Source organism: Hypanus sabinus, chromosome 12, assembly GCF_030144855.1.
Source record: "Hypanus sabinus isolate sHypSab1 chromosome 12, sHypSab1.hap1, whole genome shotgun sequence".
Taxonomy (NCBI): Eukaryota; Metazoa; Chordata; class Chondrichthyes; order Myliobatiformes; family Dasyatidae; genus Hypanus; species Hypanus sabinus.
In genome coordinates, this window is record NC_082717.1 from 91,576,595 (window position 1) to 91,592,789 (window position 16,195).

General features: G+C 44.6%; 1 protein-coding gene across 1 annotated transcript in view; it reads right to left on the reverse strand.

Annotated features, from left to right (window-relative positions):
* Window positions 1-1,334: 1,334 nt before the first annotated feature.
* The window catches only part of LOC132402527 (uncharacterized), a 28,485-nt gene continuing 13,624 nt past the window's right edge, over window positions 1,335-16,195 (reverse strand). Inside the window, exons 2-3 of the mRNA XM_059985381.1 lie at window positions 9,916-9,975; window positions 1,335-1,650 (exon numbers count right to left, since the gene is read on the reverse strand). The gene's annotated coding sequence lies outside the window, so the exon portion shown is untranslated. The remainder of the gene's footprint in view (window positions 1,651-9,915; window positions 9,976-16,195) is intronic.

Genomic DNA, 16,195 nt, shown 5'->3' on the forward strand with positions numbered 1-16,195 from the left:
CCAGCTGGCAATCTAACAGGAAGTCCAGATCCAGCTACACAAGGTGAGGTGCAGGCCGAGGTCTCTGAGCTTCTTGTCAAGCCTGGAGGGAATTATGGTGTTGAACGCTGAATTCTAGTCCAAGAACTGCATTCTCACATGAGCATCCTTCTTTTCCAGATATGTAAGGATGCAGTGAAGAGCTGTGTTTATCGCATCATCTGTCGATCAGTTGTATTGGTAAGTGAATTATAGGGGGTCCAATATGGGTGGTAGCAAGCTGCAGATGTAATCCTTGACCAGCCTCTCAAAGCATTTGTTTATTATTGAGGTGAGTGCAACAAGACACCAGTCATTCAGACATGTTATCATGGTCTTTTTAGGTACGGGAACAATGGTGCAGGAGGGCACAGTAGACTGGGAGAGGGTGAGATTAAAAATGTCTGTAAACATACCTGACAATTGTGCCGTGCACATCCTGGGTACCTGCCCTGGGATGCCGTCTGGGTCTGGAGCTGTGTGACTGTCCACTCGTTGGAATCACCTGCGTACCATGGCCTCAGAGATGACCAAGCTGTAGGTCGCCTCAGCAGCTCTCCTCAGGGGTTCAGTGTTGGCGACATCAAATCGAGCGTTAAAAAGGTTTCGCAGTGATGTTGGCAGCACCACTGCATTTAGCTTTGAAGTCTGCGATGGTGTGCAGACATTGCCATAAGCTGCGTGTGTTGTTGGTGAGGTGTTGTTTCTGGATCTTGTCCCTGTATTGTCGTTTTGCTGCCTTGGCAACTTTGTACAGATTATAGCTGCATTTATTACTTGTCTATTGTTAGATTTCATATTGTAAATCTTAAGGCTACCTAGTCCTATGTCATTCTCAACACTATCAGATTTTTCATCAGGAACATGCAGATTAGTGCTCTTTTTGAAACTGCAATTTGATGCTTTATCTTTTTCTCTTTCCTGTGCAGTCTATTCATTTTTGTCTGCCCAATGTGCCCTTTGTATGTGAAGCCCTTTTTTACTGGGCATCTCCGAAACAGGGCTGATTAGCCCCTCGTTAACAAGCTAATGGATTCAGCAGTGCAAAAATCACATTTCTCAAATTTCATACATTTAGAGATAGAATTACATCTTTAGAAAGAGGTGGCATAGGGTCAGAAAATGTTGAATCTTTGTGGGTGGAGTTAAGAAATTGCAAGGGTAAAAAAAAATCATTATGGGAATCAAATATAAGCCTTGAAAGAGCAGCCAAGAAGTCAAGTCAAGTCAAATCACTTTTTATTGTCACTTTGACCATAACTGCCGGTATAGTACACGATAAAAATGAGACAACGTTTTTCAGGATCATGGTGCTATATTCAAGATTCAAGATTCAAAAACTTTATTGTCATTCTAACCATACATCAGCTCTGCAGGGCAGAATGAGACAGTGTTTCCCAGGAGCAGTGCAATCGTAACATAATAAACACAACACTAAATAATAAACGTAACAATAAATAGTAAAACACAACAGCCACATGTCAGTTAAAAACAAGTTATAAGTGTCCAGTGCAAGTTAAAAGTGTCCAAAGCAGAGTCAGGTAGAGCAGCTATTTAGCAGTCTGACTGCCTGTGGGAGGAAGCTGTTTAGTAGCCTTGTGGATTTAGTTTTGATGCTCCTGTAACGTTTACCTGATGGCAGAAGAACAAACAGTTCATGGAGAGGGTGTGAGAAACAATATGAAGCAATACAAAAACTACACTAGACTACAGACCTACCCAGGACTACATAAAGTGCACAAAACAGTGCAGGCATTGCAATAAATAATAAACAAGACAATAGGCACAATAGAGGGCAGTTAGTTGGTGTCAGTCCAGACTCTAGGTATTGAGGAGTCTGATAGCTTGGGGTAAGAAACTGTTATACAGTCTGGTTGTGAGAGCCCAAATGCTTCAGTGCCTTTTCCCAGATGACAAGAGGGAGAAGAGTTTGTATGAGTCCTTCATAACGCTGGTTGCTTTGCAGATGCAGCATGTGGTGTAAATGTCCGTGATGGTGGGAAGAAAGACCCTGATGATCTTCTCAGCTGACCTCACAATCCGCTGCAAGGTCTTGCGATCCGAGATGGTGCAATTTCCAAACCAGGCAGTGATGCAGCTGCTCAGGATGCTCTCAATACAACCCCTGTAGAATGTGATGAGGATGGGGTGGGGGGGGGTGGGAGATGGACTTTCCTCAGCCTTCACAGAAAGTAGAGACCTGCTGGGCTTTCTTTGCTATGGAACTGGTGTTGAGGGACCAGGTGAGATTCTCCACCAGGAGAATGCCAAGAAATTTGGTGCTCTTAACGATCTCAACCGAGGAGCCGTCGATGTTCAGCGGGGAGTGGTCGCTCCGTGCCCTCCTGAAGTCAACAACCATCTCTTTTGTTTTGTTCACATTCAGAGACAGGTTGTTGGCTCTGCACCAGTCTGTTAGCCACTGCACCTCCTCTCTGTAAGCTGACTCATCGTTCTTGCTGATGAGACCCACCACGGTCGTGTCATCGGCGAACTTGATGATGTGGTTCGAGCTGTGTGTTGCAGCACAGTTGTGGGTCAGCAGAGTGAACAGCAGTGGACTAAGCACACAGCCCTGGAGGGCCCTCATGCTCAATGTGATGGTGTTGGAGATGCTGCTCCCGATCCAGACTGACTGAGGTCTCCCAGTCAGGAAGTCTAAGATCCAGTTGCAGAGGGAGGTGTTCAGGCCCAGTAGGCTCAGCTTTCCAATCAGTTTCTGAGGGATCATTGTGTTGAATGCTGAACTGAAGTCTATGAACAGCATCTGAACGTACGTGTCTTTTTTGTCCAGGTGGGTTAGGCCAAGTGGAGGGTGATGGCAATGGCTTTGTCTGTTGAGCGGTTGGGCCGGTACGCAAACTGCAGGGGGTCCAGCGAGGGGGACAGCAGAGTCTTGACGTGCCTCATGATGAGCCTCTCGAAACACTTCATGATGATGGATGCGAGTGGAATGGGATGGTAGTCATTGAGGCAGGACACTGAAGACTTCTTCAGCACGGGGACGATGGTGGTGGCCTTGAAGCACGCTGGGATGATGGCACTGTTCAGGGAGATGTTGAAGATGTCAGTGAGAACATCTGCTAGCTGGTCTGCATGCCTTCTAAGCACTCTACCAGGAATATTGTCTGATCCAGCAGCCTTCTTGACCCTGCACAGGGTTCTCCTCACATTGACCACGGTGAGACACAGCACCTGGTCATTTGGAGGAGGGGTGGACTTCCTCGCCGCCATGTCATTTTCCATCTCAAAATGAACGTAGAAGTTGTTCAGCGCATCTGGGAGGGAGGCATCACCCGCACGTCAGGTGATGTTGTCCTGTAGTTGGTGATGTCCTGAATGCCCTTCCACATGTGACGTGTGTCGCCGCTGTCCTGGAAGTGGGGTTGAGATAGCAAAGGGAACTGGAAAAGGCACATAATAAGAGATTTCTAAGTGCAAGGAATTGGGAAAATTAGGTTGTTGGATCACGAGAGGAGTATCATAAACAAGGCAGATGAACTTACAGCATGGATCAATATGTTGAATAATGACATTGTGGCCACTACAGAGATTTGGATGTCTTAGGGGCAAGAATGGCTGTTGAGTGTGCCAGGCTTTAGGTATTTCAAAAAGGGCAAGGAGGGAGCAAAAAAGGTGGGGGTGTGGCATTGCTGATCAGGGATAGTGCCACAGCCACAGAAAAGGAGGAAGTCATGGAGGGATTGTCTACTGAGTCAGTGTGGGTGGAAGTCAGAAACAGGAAAGGGGCAATAACTCTGTTTTTGTTCAGTCATTAAGTTGAGTCCAACTTTTCGTGACCTTGTGGACTCCTGCACACCAAGCCTTCTTGTTGGAAACTGTCTGTCTAAGGTCACACGCACTGTCTGAGTAATATTATCTATCCATCGTAACCTCTGTCGTCCTCTCCTTCTTTTACCTTCTGCTTTACCTAACTTGAGTGTCTTCTCCAAGGAATCCTGTCATCTCATGATATGGCCAAAATATTTGAGATTTTATCTCATAATCAAGCCTCCTAGTGAGTAGTCTGGCTGTATTTCTTCATACATCACGACTGGAAATGCCATAGATTTGACTTTCTGAATCTTTGTAGACAATGTTATGTCTCTGCTTTTATCTAAATTTTATTTTATTTTATTTAGTATTTTATCTAAATTTCCCATTGCTGCCCTCCCCAGAAGTAAGCACTGTTTAATTTTGTGGCTGTAGTTACCATCTATAGAAATCTTTGAACCGAGGAAGACAAAATCTGTCACTGCTTCCACTTCCTTTCCATTTGTTACCATAGAGTTAATAGGGCTGGTCGACATAATCTTAATTTTCTTAACATTGAACAACAAGCCAATTTTTGCACTTTCTTCTTTCACTTTGATTAGAAGCTTCCTCAGATCCTTCTCACTTTCATCCTGTACTTTTAGCACTATCATCTGCATATCTGAGGTTGTTATTATTTCATCTGGCAATTTTGATTCCAACATTTGAGTCCTCTAGACCAGCATTCCTCATGATGTGTTCAGCATATAGATTAAATAAGCAGTAACTTTTCTGGGTGAAAAGACCACCCAATAGTAACAGGGACATTGAGGAGCAGATAGAGAGGCAGATTCTGGAATGATGCAATAATACTAGGGTTGTTGTGATAGGATATTTAACTTACCTAATATTGACTGGCATCTCCTTAGAGCAAGGGGTTTAGATACTGTGGAGTTTGTAAATGTGCTCAGGAAGGTTTCCTGATGCAATATGCAGATAAGCCAACTAGAGGAGAGGCTGCTATTGGGAAATGAAATGAACCTGGTCAGGTGTCAGGTCTCTCGGTGGGAGATTATTTTGGAGGTAGTGATCACAACTCTATCTCCATTACCATAGCATTGCAGAGGGATAGGAGCAGATGATTTGGGAACACATTTAATTGGGGTAGTGAGAAAGATGATGGTAGTGGGCAGGAACTTGGGAGCAGATGTTCTCAGGGAAATGCATGGCAGAAATGCGGCAAATGTTCAGGGAACATTCTGCATAGGTAAGTTCCATTGATGCAGGTAAAGCATGGTAGGATAAAAGAATCATGGTGTACAAAGGATGTAGAAAATCTAGTTAAGAAGAAAAGAAAAGCTTACAAAAGGTTTAAGAAACTAGGTACTGATAGAGTTCTAGAAAATTACAAGGAGCTTAAGAATGAAATTAGGAGAGCTTGAAGGAGCCATGAGAAGGCCTTGGTGAGCAGGATTAAGGAAAACCCTGAGGCATTCTACAAGTATGTGAAGAGCAAGAGGATGAACTATGTGAGAAAAGGACCAATCAGGTACGATAGTGGAAATGTGTGCATGGAATCAGAGGAGGTAGCGGAGGTACTTAATGAATACTTTGCTTCAGTACTCACCAGGGAAAAGGACCTTGGCAATTGTGGGGGTGACTTACAGCAGACTGAAGTGCTTGAGCATATAGACATTAAGAAAGAGGACGTGCTGGAGCTTTTGCAAAGCATATAAATAAGCCACCGTGACCAGGTGAGATATGCTCTAGGCTACTGTGGAAAGCAAGGGAGGAGATTGCTGAGTTTCTGGTGGCGGGAGAAGTACCAGAGGATTGGAGGGTTGCAAACATTGTTCTCTTGTTCAAGAAAGGGAGTAGAGCTAACCCAGGAAATTATAGACGAATGAGTCTTACTTCAGTGGTGGGCAAGTTGTTGGAGAAGATCCTGAGAGGCAGGATTTATAAGCATTTGGAGAGACATAATCTGATTAGGGATAGTCAGCATGGCTTTGTCAAGGGCAGGTCATACTTTACGAGCCTGACTGAATTCTTTGAGGATGTAACAAAACAGTGATGAAGGTAGAGCAGTGGATGTAGTGTATATGGATTTCAGTAAGGTATGTGATAGGTCTCCCCATGCAAGGCTCATTCAGAAAGTAAGGAGGAGGCATGGGATCCAAGGAGACCTTGCTTTATGGATCCAGAATTGGCTTCCCTCAGAAGCAAAGGATAGTTGGAGATGGGTTGTGTTCTGCATGGAGGCCGGTGACCAGTGGTGTGTCTCAGGGATCTGTTCTGGGATCCCTCCTCTTTGTGATTTTTATAAATGACCTGGATGAAGATGTAGAAGGTTGGGTTAGTAAGTTTGCTGATGACACAAAGGTTGGGGGTGTTGTGGATAGTCTGGAGGGGTTACAGTGGGACATCAATAAGATGCAGAACTGGGCTGAGAAGTGGCAGATGGAGTTGAACCCAGATAAGTGTGAGGTGGTTCATTTTGGTAGGTCAACTTTGAAGTAAGAATATGTTATTAATAGTAAGACTCTTGGCAGTGTGGAGGATCAGAGAGACCCTGGAGTCTATGTCCATAGGACACTCAAAGCTGCTGCGCAGGTTGGAAGTGTGTTAAGAAGGTGTATGGTGTGTTGGCATTCATTAACCATAGGATTGAGTTCAAGAGCTGTGAGGTAATGTCACAGCTATATAAGACCTTGAGCAGACTCATTTGGAGTACTGTGTTCAGTTCTGGTCACCTCACTACAGGAAGGATGTGGCTACTGTAGAAAGGGTACAGAGGAGATTTACAAGGATGTTGCTGGATTGAGGAGCATGCCTTATGAGAATAGGTTGAGTGAGCTTGGCCTTTTCTCCTTAGAGCAACAGAGGATGAGAGGTGACCTGATAGAGGTGTATAAGATGATGAGAAGCATTGATCATGTGGATAGACAGAGGCTTTTTCCCAGGGCTGAAATGGCTAACACGAGGTGGCATAGTTTTAAGGTGCTTGGAAGTAGGTACAGAGGGAATGTCAGGGGTAAGTTTCTCACACAGAGAGTGGTGGAATGCACTGCCAGCGATGGTGGAGGAGATGGATACAAAAGGGTCTTTTAAGAGAACCTTAGATGGGTACATGAAGCTTAGTTGTTCCCGTCCTGCCCCTAGTACTTCAGTGCCTGTGTCCTGCACTTGGGTCTAGCCTCCTGTCCCCTTATGACAAAGATAGCAACAGTGAGTCAGATGTTGGATGATTGGGAAACTTCTAAAATTCAACAAAAGGCAACTAAAAGAGCTATAAGAAGGGAAAAGAAGATATATGAGGGCAAACTAGCCAATAATATAAAGCAGGATACCAAAAGTTTTTTCAGTAATATAGAGTAAAAAGGAGGTGAGAGTTGATATTGGACTACTAGGAAATGATGCTGATGGGGTAGTAATGGGAGACAAAGAAATGGTAGATGAACTTAATAGGTACCTTGCATCTGTCTTCACTGTGGAAGACATTTGCATTGTGTCAGAGGTCTGTGAGTGTCAGGGAGCAGGAGTAAGTACCATTGCTATTAAAAAGAAAGCAGTGCTAGGCAGACTCAAAGGTCTTAAGGTGGAGAAGCCACTTGGACCAGATGGACTACATCCCAGAGTCCTGAGAGAGTTTGCTGATGATCTTTCAAGAATCACTTGATTCTGGCATGGTCCTGGAGGACTGGAAGATTGCAAATGTCACTCCACTCTTTAAGAGGGGAGGAAGGCAAAGTAGAAGAAACTATAGGCCAGTTGGCCTAACCTCAGTGGTTGGGAAAGTGTTGGAGTCTATTATTAAGCATGAGATTTCGGGATACTTGGAGACTAATGATAAAATAAGTTGAAGTCAACATGGTTTCTGAAAAGAAAAATCTTGCCTGGCGAATCTGATAGGATTCTTTGAGGAAGTAACAAGCAGGGTAGACAAAGGAGCGGTAGTGGATGTCATTTACTTGGATTTTCAGAAGGCATTTGATAAGGTGCTGCACATGAGGCTGCTTAACAAGATAAAATCCTATGGTGTTACAGGAAATATTGTTTGGCTGCCGGTGACTAGTGGTGTTTCTCAAGGGTCAGTATTGGAACTGCTACTTTTCACATAGCTGTCAATGATCTGGATAATGGTATTGATGGCTTTGTGGCAAAGTTTGTGGATGATATGAAGATAGGTGGAGGGGTAGGTAGTGTTGAGGAAACAATGCGATTGCAGCAGGATTTAGACAAATTGGATGAATGGGCAAAAAAGTGGCAGATGGAATACAGTGTTGGGAAATGTATGATAATGTATTTTGGTAAAAGGAAAAATAGTGTGAACTTTTATCTAACTGGGGAGAAGGTTCAAACTTCAGAGGTGCAGAGGGACTTGGGAGTTCTTGTGCAAGACTGCCACAATGTGAATTCACAGGTTGAGTCTGTGGTAAACAAAGCAGATGCAATGTTGGCATTTATTTCAAGGGAAATAGAACAAGGAGATAATACTGAGCCTTTATAAAATACTAGTCAGGCTGCACTTGGAGTATTGTTAACAGTTTTGGGCCTCATTTCTCAGAAAGGATGTGTTGTCATTGGAGAGAGTCCAGAGGAGGTTCACAAGGATGATTTTGGGAATGAAGGGGTTAACATATGAGGAGCATTTGGCAGCTTGGAATTTAGAAGAATGTGTGGCGATCTCATTGAAACCTACTGAATATTGAAAGGATTAGATAGGGTGGATGTGGCGAGGAAGTTTCCTGTGGTGGGGTATCCAGAACTAGAGGGCACAGCCTCAAAACTGAGGGGTGACCTTTTCAAACAGAGGTAAGGAGAATTTTTTTGCCATAGTAGTGAATCTGTGGAAATCTCTGCCACAGACTGTGGGGGAGGCCAGGTGTGTGGGTATATTTAAGGCGGAAGTTGTTAATTTCCTGATCAGTCAGGGCATCAAAGGATACAGGCAGAAGGCAGGTGTTTGGGGTAGAGTGGAATCTGGATCAGCCATGATGGAATGTCAGAGCAGATGATGGGCTGAATGGCCTAATTCTGTCCCTATGCCTTTTGGTCATATGGCCTTATTATATGACTTGGGTCCTACCAGATCGAGAGAGCCGGGATGTTTTGAGCATCCGCATCCTAATCTGAGTGAATACTGTGTAAATGTTGCCCACTTGCCCATCGGCAAGAATTAACAGATTGAACACTGCATACAATTACAGGTAGTCCCCGAGTTATGAACTTCTGGCTTACGGACAACTTGTACTTACGAACTGAGGAAAGAGAACACCACCCGCCATTTTAAGTTGGATCATGACGCCATCCGCCATTTTAAGTCCTTGCCGTTGACACTGTGTTGAGTGTGTGACTTTGTATTTGGCTTAAATTTTTCTTAGCAAGATTCACCCTGACCCCGCCCCCAGCCCCCCCCCGTTCTAGTCGGCTAATGGTGCAGTGAGATCAGCACCGGGCTGGAGAACGGAGGTTCCCAAGTTCGATCCAGTGACAGACGCTCCCATGCCGGATTGATGTCAATCCAGTGACTCCCATACCATCCATGCCGGGTTAATGTCGAGCTCGCAACTTGATATCGTAAAAAAAACACTGCCACATCCAATTTAAATTCCCACGCAGAATATTGTGGAGGATCAAATACCCAAACACAGCACAGCCCCCACTTGTCCCATTTAATCTGTCTCAGTGCGGTGAAGTTTAGGACCCGGGGAATTCAGTAAGGTGGTCCTTAGGACCCAGCGGACCTTGGGAGCTAGTGGAGGTTGGGACCCGCCGCCTGTAGTGTTTCTGTTCCATTGACGGGAAGCAATCACAATTGAAAATGAAGTGGAAATAATAAAGCGATCAGAGAGAGTTGAAACGCTATCGGTCATTAGAAAAGCATTAAGCTACAGTCGGTCAACGATTGGAACAATTTTAAAGAATAAAGGATAAAGTGAGAATATGTAATGGAGCATGTGAAAGGCCCTGCCCCAATGAAAGCTACAATTATTACTAAGCAACGCAGTGGTTTAATTATTGGAATACATATGTTTCTTAAGTGTTTTATATGCATAGAAAGGTAAAATATATACTTTATACTAAGACAAATGTTTGACTAATTGACAGTAAATAATACCGGATGTATTTGTTCCGACTTACGTACAAATCCAACTTAAAGACGGACTCTGGAATGGAACTCGTTCGTAGCCCGGGGACTGCCTGTATAAAGAACGTATATTTACAAATTTACAGTTAGTAGGAAAAGAAAAAAAGTAAATAAAAAGGATCCATTGCACTTGTACTGGTCCAAGCGTGCACATAAGTTCAGCTCATCTTGAAGTTGTCTGTAACTCACACGCTGGACCCTCGGTCAGCATTAAAATACACATCACCTTCCAAATGTCGCTCCGAATCCATCTCGAACAAACGGGCCCCACCACAGGAGTATTGGTCCTTCCTCCGTGAAACCATTCATCTGCTCAACGCACCTTGTGCAACAAGCACAGCATCCTCAGACATCTTCCCTCCTGTCTTCTCCCAGCTCCCACCAAACAAACCTCCATCCACACCAGTGTCCGTCACAAAAGCCTCTCTTCCCAGCAGCCTCTAGAACCTTATCCTAATTGCACCATCGTGACTGGCTGTCACAACGTTCCTAAGTTGAACCACATAGCCTCTTATCTTCAGCTCAAACCCAAACAGGCTGAAAGCAGTACAGACTGATCTTACAGAGCTGCTAAATGAAATACCTACAGCATAGCAGTAAACATCTTAACCAGGGCATTACATATATATCCTACTTTGTGGCATTTTCTCCAAGTTTTGCCTTTAAACTTGCTTTGGTCTGGTGTATCTGAACCTCTGCCACAATGGTAACTTAATTTGTTTGGTCAGACAGGTTTCTGTTTAGACTAGGGGTTCCCAATTTTTTTTATGCCATGGACACCTGCCATTAACTGAGGAGTCCATGGACCCCAGGTTGGGAACCCCTGGTTTAGATGCTGCAATTTTTCATGCACATTTTTATTCGTGACTGCATTCAATTACATCTCTGTTTTGTTGTTTCCATTGATCCAGTGATTTCAACTACTTTTAAACGTGAGTTGTGCTTCAGTTAGGAAGCATTTTTGAATACTTACTTGTAAGATTTCACAAACTTAACATTTCTCTCAGTGCATCATTAAGCCCATTATGGGAACTGGGGATGTTCAGACAGTCTCTTCAGTTCAGCCACGTACACTAAATGGACTCCCCTTCCTTTTGATTCCACTTATGAAACCTAAAGTGTTTTGCAATCAACAATGATTCGGTTTCTAAATGTTCCTGCATTACTTTCATGATATCAGCAAAGCTCATTTCAGCTGGTTTGGTCAGAGCAGTCAAACTTCTAAGCAAACTGTATGTCTTTCCAGCTGCTGTACTCAGCAAAACTGGCAATCACTTCTCATTGCCCATTTCATTTCCACTGAAGTACTGCTCAATTCGCATGGTATACAATATCTTGCTGTGTATTCTGCAATCAAATGCAATTTTCTTTTCAATGTAGCTAGCCATTTCTGCTTTTCCTTTCTTAATCCAATTTTATTATTATCACCTGGTGTACACTGCTAATGGACAAGCGAATTTCGTCTGTTTTCAACCTTTTTTGAACTAGAACATCTCACTGACCTTCTGAAGAAAAATATTTGCTGCACTCTTTCTTTTTAAACTCAAATGTCTTTCTGTGCTTCAACAGATAAGTAGTCATCGCAGGTACATTTAAAACTCCCTAGTCACCACTGTTATGTTTTGTAATGTCATAAACTAACTGAAGGAAAAACACGGGCAACCAGTGTAAATGTGCGCCCTTTGTTTTTACTTACATGATGACTTATGCCATTCTCATGCTTTTACATATAATCTGAAATGAATTATGTATACAGACAAAAGATGTTTAACCAAACAATATATTTAGAATAGTATTCAAATATTACTAAAATGCGAAACCCAAAACGATATCCTGCTCCAGCATTTGAATGTCCCTTTGCACCTCATTTCTGAATATGCTCCCCATTTAGAAAACAATCTGCGCCTTTATTCCTTCTACCAAAATGCATGACCATAAACTTGTATCCTGTCTCTTTAAATCTGTTAACGTTCTACCTCAAGGCACTGTGTAATGATTGGATCTGTATGCACAGGAGTTCCGAGATTTGGTCCCAGCGACAATAGTGGCACTCCTACATGCCATTGTCCTGCAAATTCACCCCTGTCGATGGGTGGATAATAATTTGAACTGGTGGGAGGAAGGGCCAGATCTCCATGTTCTCCTCGACGACGGAACCCTGTTCCCAGGAAGGCAATCTTTTGGCAGGACCTAACGCAAGGAACAAACTGGGCACCATGCCGGTTGTCGCTCTCAGTGCAGCTGTGGATCAAGGACCCACAAATCCGGTGCATCAGACCGAGTTCTCCTGCCCATGTGGTCCAGGGAATATCACCACCTTTCCGGTTCATGCCTCGGGTAAGGTGGTCCTCAGGTGGTGGAAGGCAGCTTTGAAAAGATGTACTGCTGCAGAAGGGAGAGAGAGAGGTCACAGAGGAATCAGTGTGGCGGTTCCCTGGGGCCTTAATCCCTAGCACTGTGCAGTCTGCTTCAGCGCAAATAGAATGCACGATCTCAAAGAAAGCATTAAGCCTGCAGGATGCTTCACTGCTGATCACTCACTGCTTAGACTGAGTGACCCTTTCCCCCAGTAGGACGTGCATCATGTGCGTCCTGGGATAAACTATCGGGAACAATACAGAAGGGAAATAATGCATTTGGTTTGAGCTAATTATTTTTCATTCTGTTTAATGCAGTCAGAGTCTTATTTCAGTCATGGCCCAAGTTTTTCAATGAGGACTCTATGGTTAACCACGAGCAGGCTGGTTCTCTCGGTCCTGCTTTTGTTTCTTGTTGTTTACTGCTGGGAGGATAAGGGAACATGTGAGGGCCAGTTGCACAGCAGACACAGGTACTGGCACGCCACCAATAAAGGCTAGAAGGTGAAAGCATTCTTGTCTCCATTGTGTGGCCTTTAACAGCACGGCATTCTCATCAGCTGAGCTGAGGGAGGAAGAGAGGTCTGCCCAGTCTCGCCAGGGCACAGCTCTGCCTCAGCTCAGCGGTCCTCAGAACATAGGCCTTTATTGTGGAGAGAAAGGATCAGCATTCACTTAACGTCTTTCATAAACACCAGAATGCTCTGGAATGTTCCGGAGACCATTAAATGTTTCGCAACTGGAGCCTTGCTGTCGTTTCGGAAAAGCTGGGTAAATGGGGAAGTGAGAGTTACCAGCAGCTGATCTCATCATGAGAAGGCACCGAAGAGGAATTCAGCCCACGGGCCTTGAAGAGTAATCCGTCAGTCTCATATCCCCCTCTCCTTTTGTCCTGGTAGCCTGGCAACCTCCACCCAGGAGTTGCTTTATTCGGTAGAGCTGCTTGTCAATGCAAATATCTATCCAGCCAATCACGTGGCAGCAACTCAGTGCAGTCATGGTCCAGGAGGTTCAATTGTTGTTCAGACCAAATATCGGAATGGTGAATAAGATCGAAGTGACTTTGACCGTGGAATGATTGTTGGTGCCAGACAGCATGGTTTGAGTATCTCAGAAACTGCTGATCTCCTAGGATTTTCACACACAACTGTCTTTAGAGTTTACAGAGAATGGTGTGAAAAACAAAAAAAAATCCAATGATCAGCAGTTCTATGGTCAAAAACACCTTATTAATAAGAAAGATCGGAGGCAAATGGCCAGACTGGTTCAAGCTGAGCGGAAAATGACAGTAACACAAATGATCACACGTTACAACAGTGCTGTGCAGAAGAGTCTCTGAACACAGAACATGTTGAACCTTGAAGTGGATGGACTGCAACAGCAGAAGACCACGAACATAGTGGCCACTTCATTAGGTACAGGAGGTATCGAATAAAGTGGCCACTGAGTGTATGACCTTCACACAAGCCCGTGAACTGCGCTTGGGTATACTATCCCACTAACCTACACTGAGTAACCCACACACAGCCTTACAGCCACTCCATGAGTCTTTGGGAGGTGGCAGGAGCTGTACTCAGAGGACACAGAGAAAACGCGCAAACCCCACACCGACAGCACAGGGGGTTGGGATCGATCCTGAGTCACGGGAGCTGTAAGGCGGCAGCACTACCCGCTGCACTATCCTGCTGCCCGAACTTGCTTAAGTCGTCAAGCTTTGTCTGATGCCTTCTTCTAGCTCATTCAATGCCAGAGAGAGGGATTTGGAAGTGAGGAGGAGAGACATATGTGAGAAAGATTTCGGATTTAGCTCTGTAGATAACATCACAAGCAGGGACATCTTCTACCTAGAAGGCCGAATAGTGATGGTCGCTGAAGGAACTGTTGACGTTTGTCAGAGAGGCCCAGCCAATCATACTGGCCTGCTGCCCTGAACTGGAGAACAATCTAGTCCAACGTTTTTCCCATCTTGATGGGATTCTGTGGAATCTGAAGTGTCAATTTAAAATATGAACACAAGGGATCCTGCGGAAGCTAGAAATCCAGGGTAACACACACAAAATGCTGGAGGAATTCGGCATGTCAGGCAGCATTCATGGAGAAGAAGAAGTAGTTGGCCCAAAACGTTGACTATTGGTCCCTCTCCGTTGATGCTACCTGGCTTGCTGAGTTATTGCAGCATTTTGTGTATGTTACTGCCAATTTAAATTTCGGTTAGCACTTAATTCCCATTCTGCGTACCTGCCAGTGTTGTAATTTGATTAACCACTGAACAACACAATATTTCAGATTCAGTTATTTACTACATGTACATCAGACATACAGTGAAATGTGTTGCTTGTGTTAACAGCCTACACAACCTCAGGCTGTGCTAGGGGCAGCCTGTAAGTGTGGCTACACAGTCTGGCGCCAAAATGCCCATCATGTTCAGCAGAAAAACAAGCAACAACAGCAAAACAAGCCACTTTCCTCCCTCTCACACACAGGCAGTCCTCAATCCTCAGGGCAAACAGCCTTTGGGCCTCTGACCTCCCCGGTGGACTCGCAAACTGCTCTTTGTCTATAGTGTTTTGCGGCCTGGCATCCATTCCCTGATGTACACAATGGTGGCCTTTGAACGTGGAGTGTTGAACAGAGGCCTAGATTTTGGCTTGACTCCCAAATCTCCCACATCCCTGGCCCTAAACCCTAAGATGACCCCTAACTCCCCTTTCTGTCACCAAACCCAACCCTACAAACCTCAAAACATAACTAGATTTGAGCCACAGCTGCAATGGAGACCACAGTTCGGCGCCATCTTTCAAGAGGGTGAACCTTCCCAAAGTGTCAGGGCCTGATAGTGTGCTTGACAGGGCACAGAAAACCTTTACCAACAACTGGCTGTAGTGTTCAAGAACATTTTCAATCTCTAACTGCTGCAGTCAAAGGTACCCACCTGCTTCAAAAGGTTATCAGTCTTACCAGTGCCCAAAAGAGCATCTGCCTCAACGACTATTGCATGGTAGCACTCTTATCTAAAATTAATTCCTACCTAAGCAAGATCTGGAGCTGCTACAATTTGCTTACCTCCACAACACGTCTGTAGCAGTTGCAATGTCACTGGCTCTCCACTCAGCCTTAGACAACAACAAGCTCAGTACTAATCAAAAATACCAAAACCTGGGCCTCTGTACCTCCCTTTGCAACTGGATCCTTGATGTTCTCATTGGGACACCACAGACAGTGCAGATCGAAAATAGCATCTCCTCCTCACTGACACAGGTGCATCTCGAGGATGTGTGCTTAGCTCACTGCTCTTCTCTCTGTACAGTCATGACTGTATGGCTAGGCACAGCTCAAGTGCCATCTATAAATTCGTAATTGACACCACTGTTGTTGGCAGAATCTCAGATGGTGATGAGGAGGTGTACAGGAGTGAGATAGATCAGCTTGTTGAGTGGTGTTGCAGGAATAACCTTGCACTCAACATCAGTGAAATCAAGGAATTGATTGTGGACTTCAGGAAGGGGAAGGTGAGAGAACACACACTAGTCTTCATCGAAGGGTCAGCTGTGGAAAGGGTGAGCAGTTTTAAGTTCCTGGGCATCAACATCTCAGAGGCTCTATCCTGGGCCCAACATATTAATGCACTTACAAAGACGGCACAGCAGTGGCTATACTTCACTAGGAGTTTGAGGAAATTCAGTACGTCACCAAAGACTCTAGCATGTACCATGGAGAGCATTCTGACTGGTTGCACCTCAACCAGGTACGGAAGCTCCAATGCACAGGATCAAAAAAGGCCATGGAGGACTTCAGACTCAATGAACGCCATCAAAGGCATTCCCTTCTCATAATGGAGAACATCTTCAGAAACTGGTGCCTCCAGAGGGACCCTCACCACCCCGGACATGCCCTTTCTCATTACCACCATCAGAGA